The sequence below is a fragment of the Triturus cristatus genome, chromosome 12 (assembly GCF_964204655.1).
Source record: "Triturus cristatus chromosome 12, aTriCri1.1, whole genome shotgun sequence".
NCBI classification, from domain to species: Eukaryota; Metazoa; Chordata; class Amphibia; order Caudata; family Salamandridae; genus Triturus; species Triturus cristatus.
The window spans coordinates 855,062,549-855,069,508 of record NC_140595.1 but is presented as its reverse complement, the minus strand read 5'-3'; positions in this window follow the sequence as shown (position 1 = coordinate 855,069,508).

Below are 6,960 nucleotides of genomic sequence, written 5' to 3'. Positions count from 1 at the left end.
CTTTGACTTCACCCAGAAGACTCTGTGTTTCTGTAGGTCTGAAACAGGAAGAACCCGAAGTCATAGGGTGTGTTCCCCTGCACCGCTGGGCTTAAAATTCCCAGTACTTCACTCATGTGTTTTATGCTGACACCTCTTGTGTTGTATGCTGACACATCTTGTGTTTTTTAGCGGACAGCTCTTTTGTTATATACTGTTACCTCTTGTGTTGTATGCTGACAGCTCTTTTGTTTTATGCTGACACCTCTTGTGTTTTATGCTGACAACTCTTGTGTTTGATGCTGCCACCTCCAGTGTTTTATGCTTATACTTCTTGTGTTGTATTCTGACAGCTCTTGTGTTTTATGCTGACACCTCTTGTGTTTTACACTCACACCTACTGTGTTTCAGGCTGGCACCTTTTGTGTTTTATGCTGACAACTCTTGTGTGTAATGCTGCCACCTCTTGTGTTGTATGCTGTACCCTTTTTTATTTTATGCTGACACCTCTTGTGCTGCAGGCTGACACCTTTTGTGTTTTATTTGTGCTGACACCTCTTGTATTGTATGCTGACACCTCTTGCGTTGTATGCTGACACCTCTTGTGTTGTATGCTGACAACTCTTGTGTTGTATGCTGATACCTCTTGTGTTGTATGCTGACAACTCTTGTGTTCGATGCTGCCACCTCTTGTGTTTTATGCTGATTCCTCTTGTGTTTTATGCAGACACATCCTGTGTTTCAAGCTGCCACCTCTTGTGTTTTATGCTGACAACTCTTGTGTTGTATACTGCCACTTCTTGTGTTTTATGCTGATACCTCTTGTGTTGTATGCTGACACCTCTTGTGTTTTATACTGATACCTCTTGTGTTGTATGCTGACAGCTCTTGTGTTGTATGCTGACACCGCTTGTGTTGTATGCTAATACGTCAAGTGTTTTGTGCTGACACCTCATGTGTTTAATGCTAACACCTTGTGTGTTTTATGCTGACACCTTTTGTGTTGCATTCTGACATCGCTTGTGTTGTTTGTTGACACCTCTTGTGCTTTATGCTGACACCTCATGTGTTTTATCTTGACACAACTTGTGTTGTAAGCTGACACCTCTTGTGTTTTATGCGGACAGCTCTTGAGTTGAATGCTGATACCTCTTGTTTTGTATGCTGACAGCTCTTTTGTTTTATGCTGACACCTCTTGTGTTTTATGCTGACAACTCTTGTGTTCTATGCTGACACCTATTCTGTTTTATGCTGACACCTCTTGTGTTTTACGCTGACACCTACTGTGTGTCGGGCTGACATCTTTTGTGTTTTGTGCCAACTACTCTTGTGTGTGATGCTGCCACCTCTTGTGTTGTTTGCTGAAACCTTTTGTGTTTTATGCTGACACCTTTTGTTTTATGTGTGCTGACACCACTTGTTGTATGCTGATACCTCTTGTGTTGTGTGCTGACACCTCGTGTGTTTTATGCTGACACCTCTTGTGTTGTATGCTGACACCTCTTGTGTTGTATGCTGACACCTCCTGTGTTGTATGCTGACAGCGCTTGTGTTGTATGCTGATACCTTTTGTGTTATATGCTGACAGATCTTGTGTTTTATGCTGACACCGCTTGTGTTTTACGCTGACACCTCCTGTGTTTTGAGCTGACACCTCTTCTGTTTTAATCTGACAACTCTTGTGTTATATGCTGACACCTCTTGTGTTTTATGCTGGTACCTCTTGTGTTGTATGCTGACACCTCTTGTGTTTTATACAGATACCTCTTGTGTTGTATGCTGACACCTCATCTGTTGTGTGATGACAGCTCTTGTGTTGTATGCTGACACCTTGTGTGTTTAATGCTGACACCTCTTGTGTTCTATGCTGACACCTCATTTTTTATGCTGACACCTCTTTTGTTGTATGCTGACATTTCTTGTGTTGTTTGTTACACCTCTTGTGTTGTATGCTGAAACCTCATGTGTTGTATGTTTACACCTCTTGTGTTGTATTCGGACACCTCTTGTGTTGTATGTTGATACCTCTTGTGTTGTATGCTGACAGCTCTTGTGTTTTATGCTGACAACTCTTGTGTTCAATTCTGCCACCTCTTGTGTTTTATGCTGATACCTCTTGTGTTGTATATTGACAGCTCTTGTGTTTTATGCTGACACCTCTTGTGTTGAATGCCGATAGCTCTTGTGTTGTATGCTGACCCCCTATGAGTTTTATGCTGACACCGCTTGTGTTGTATGCTGACACCTCATTTGTTTTGTGCTGACACCTCATTTGTTTTATGCTGACACCTTGTGTGTTTTATGTTGACACCTCTTTTGTTGCATGCTGACATCTCTTGTGTTGTTTGTTGACACCTCTTGTGCTATATGCTGACACCTCATGTGTTTTATGCTGACACCTCTTGTGTTGTATGCTGACACCTCTTGTGTTTTTTAGCAGACAGCTCTTTTGTTATATACTGTTACCTCTTGTGTTGTATGCTGACAGCTCTTTTGTTTTATACTGACACCTCTTGTGTTTTATGCTGACAACTCTTGTGTTTGATGCTGGCACCTCCAGTGTTTTATGCTGATACTTCTTGTGTTGTATTCTGACGGCTCTTGTGTTTTATGCTGACACCTCTTCTGTTTTACACTCACACCTACTGTGTTTCAGGCCGGCACCTTTTGTGTTTTATGCTGACAACTCTTGTGTGTAATGCTGCCACCTCTTGTGTTGTATGCTGTACCCTTTTTTATTTTATGCTGACACCTCTTGTGTTGCAGGCTGACACCTTTTGTGTTTTATTTGTGCTGACACCTCTTGTATTGTATGCTGACACCTCTTGCGTTGTATGCTGAGACCTCTTGTGTTGTATGCTGACAGCTCTTGTGTTGTATGCTGACAGCTGTTTTGTTTTTTGCTGCCACTTCTTGTGTTTTATGCTGACAACTCTTGTGTTTGATGCTGCCACCTCTTGTGTTTTATGCTGATACCGCTTGTGTTGTATGCTGACCGCCCTTGTCTTTTATGCTGATACCTCTTGTGTTTTACTCTGACACCTCTTCTGTTTTAAAGTGACACCTCTTGTGTTTTATGCTGACAACCCTTATGTGCGATGCCGACACCTCTTGTGTTGTATGCTGACACCTTTTGTGCATTATGGTGACACCGCTTGTGTTGTGTGCTGACACCTTTTGTGTTTCATGCTGACACATCTTTTGTTGTATGCTGACAGCCCTTGTGTGTTATGCTGATACCTCTCGTGTTGTATGCTGACACCTTTTGTCTTTTAATCTGACACCTCTTGTGTTGTATGCTGACACCTCTTGTGTTGTATGCTGATACCTCTTGAGTTGTATGCTGACACCTTTTGTGTTGTAGCTGACACCTTTTTGTGTTGTATGCTGACAGCCCTTCTGTTTTATGTTGACAGCGCTTGTGTTTTATACTGACACCACCTGTGTTTTAAGCTGACATTTCTTGTGCAACACTGCCCTCTGAGAAGCAACAACTTGTGTAAAATTAATACATTTTAGTGGCTGATTACGTCTTCAGAGTAAGCACTCAGTAGTGGTGTTTCAAATGCATTTAATTAGCTTTTTACATAATTATATGAAAGTTTGACAAAATCACGTGAAATGCAAAATGGTAATTTTGCTCTTTATTTTAGCACAAAATGTGTCTTTGCTTTAGATTTTGGTGCAACAATGCATTTTGACAAAAAAAGCTTATATTCTTGTGTTCTTATGCACTCATGGTAAATTTTTACAATAAATGGCATGTTTCGTGGTAATTTCTACTGTGAATGCAAGTAATTACATGAAGCTGCATAAGGGCGTAATTTCTGTAACAAACATAAAGAAAAAGTCATGAAATTACATAATTTAAATTCCACCCAGGCCTGGTAATGATCTACTGGGGCCATCTTGAAAAGTCTGTGAGTAGCAGGTGCATCCCCTGTGTTCTTCACAAAAGACCAGAGTCTGGAAACAGGAGACAAAGAGCCGTTGGTGGTAAACTTGAGAAGAACCACTGTGCATGAGTATATACAACTACCTAGTACTAAAGTTCTATGTTCTATTTAAAATGGTTGGCGGCCATCTAGGAAAACAAGCATTGGCAAATGCAATATGTTTTATGGATGAGATCTATTGGCTTTGCCAGTACTTAGTTACAGGTTTACATTCATTATACTCTTCTGGAGTTAGAGGAGCTGGGCATAGATCAGTTTACTCCAAGGATGCCGGGTAATTTTGGTAGCAGTCAATGCCCAGTCATGTCTGAAGCTTTGAGGACGCCTCAGAGGTCACTGCTCCGTCACTGTTCATATGATGACCTTGCATCCAACTGCTCACATACATGTGGAATTTGCTCAGATCTTACATTAAATGCACATAAATTACATGTCTGCATGTGTAATGTATCACCCTACTCTGTAAGAACATACGACTGGGTAGGATATAGTAGGGTGCACATGGGATGTGGGAGGCATCCTTCAAAGAACCCTGATGATGGGGACTGCTCTACCAACTTATTTCTCATGGTGGCAACATGGAATTAAACTGATTTTGCTTACTTATTTGGTAAGTAAATGATGGTTGTGATTAAGAGGTATCGCGCAGAAAGCCTGACTCGATGAGCAGGTAATGTCCATAAGGTTTAGGTTGAAACACTCATTCTGTTGATAAAAGGAGTATCGATAGGGATTGAATAAAGAACCGAAATCACATCCTGTGTTGAATGAAAGTGCACATTCTATGCTGATGTCACAATTATGTCAAACTGAGATTATTATTATTTTTGTGTTATGTTTTGTACCTCATTGAAGCTCTGTTGCGAAAAGTCAAGACTCCTGTCTGCCTCATTTGCTGTTCCCCACCTGATTTAAGTCAACAGAAAGAGCTTTCAAAGTCCTGCTAGTAGAGAGGCGCTCTAACATGTTGGCTCCCTGAGGACAGGGCTTGATTGGTCCGAAAGTATGTGCTCCCCCTGAAAAGACTGCTTTTATTGCACTTTTGGGCTTGTGGCAAAGATCGCAAATATTCACATAAGGTCCCCAACAGTTACATGGTCACGCCAGACCTAAAAATCCATTTAGATGAGTGTAAATCTGAGCTCTCAAATACCTTTCTATGGCCTATAACATAATGTGATAACAATCTATTGTTAGAGGCCTATTGGCTTGATTAGATGTTTTTCAAAATAAATAATTCAGGCCTCCTGAGTTTGTAATGTAGTTTCAGAAACGGGATAGACCCAGGGCATCAGGCAACACTTTTCCCTGCACTACAGTCAGTAACTGTTATCGTTGGTTTGTCTCCATACCCAGCTCAGGCCTCCTCTACAGAGATCAGGTTTCCACACTAGGCAACCTTCAGGCAAACAACAAATCCACACAAATGTGCAATGATGGCTTGATACCTTCAAGGAGTAGGATTATATGCAACATGGAGGCATGTTGACAATGAGCACCCCTTTTCCTTATATGCACTATGGGGATTTTGCATTTCAAGGGCCAGGCACATCTTACCATGACAGCAGACCTGACACTGGCCACCACCGGACTTGCACCCCATTCAAGAGGCACAAGGAGGTTCCTTGAGAGATTAAAGATTACCTTAGTTGGCAATGGTTTTGGTGTTAGTACCCACCCTGCAGAAACCCTGGAGTAGAATTGCATTGTGCTATAGCACCCTAACTGAGGGGGGCTGGTACAGATGCTCACAGTGCTCTCAGTTTGCTGTACCACTTCCAGGTGCATCCCAATGTGCTTGACAGCCCAATAACTCAAACAGACGGAGGGAGTACACTGCCACCAGATGCATTATGGGAAATACAGTACATTATAACACGTGCTTTAGTTTAAAAACTTCTGTATCAATCAAACAATCAATCAATCAATCATGACATTTGTAAAGCGTGCTACTCACCCGGAAGGGTCTCAAGGCGCTGGGGGGGGAGGGGTACGTTACTGCTCGAACAGCCAGGTCTTGAGCTGCTTCCTGAAGGAGAGATGGTCTTGGGTTAGCCGAAGGTGGATGGGGAGGGAGTTCCAAGTCTTGGCTGCCAGGTAGGAGAAGGATCTTCCTTCTGCGGTGGCTCTGTGGATCCGTGGTACGGTGGCGAGGGTGTGGCTGGTCGATCGTAGCTGGCGGGTGGGCGTGTAGAAGGTCATGCGGTCGTTGAGGTACTTGGGGCCCAGGTCGTGGAGAACCTTGTGTGCGTGGGTGAGGAGTCTGAACGTGATTCTCTTGCTGACGGGGAGCCAGTGCAGGTCTCTCAGGTGTCCGGTGATGTGGTTTTGTCGGGGGATGTCCAGGATGAGTCGTGCGGAGGCGTTCTGGATGCGTTGGAGTCTTTTTTGAAGTTTGGCTGTGGTTCCGGCGTAGAGGGTGTTCCCGTAGTCCAGTCGGCTGGTGACGAGTGCCAGGGTAACGGTCTTCCTGGTTTCTGTGGGGATCCATCTGAAGATCTTGTGGAGCATGCGCAGGGTGTTGAAGCATGATGAGGAGACGGCGTTGACTTGTCTGGTCATCGAGAGGGAGGAGTCCAGGATGAAGCCCAGGTTGCGCGCGTGGTCCGTTGGTTTGGGAGTGGTGCCCAGGGCAGGGGGCCACCAGGAATCGTCCCAGGCGGAGGGGGATGAACCCAGGATGAGGACTTCCATCTTGTCTGAGTTCAGTTTCATTCAGCTGTTCTTCATCCACTCGGCGACGTCTTTCATCCCTTCGTGTAGGCTGGCTCTGGCGGTAGCGGGGTCGTTGGTGAGGGAGAGGATCAGTTGGGTGTCGTCGGCGTAGGAGATGATGTTGAGGTTGTGTTGGCGTGCGATGGCTGCGAGGGGGCTCATGTAGACGTTGAAGAGGGTTGGGCTGAGTGATGATCCTTGTGGTACGCCGCAGATGACTTCGGTGGCCTCGGATCTGAACGGGGGAGGCGGACTCTCTTGGTTCTTCCGGCGAGGAATGAGATGATCCACTCCAGTGCCTTCTCTTGG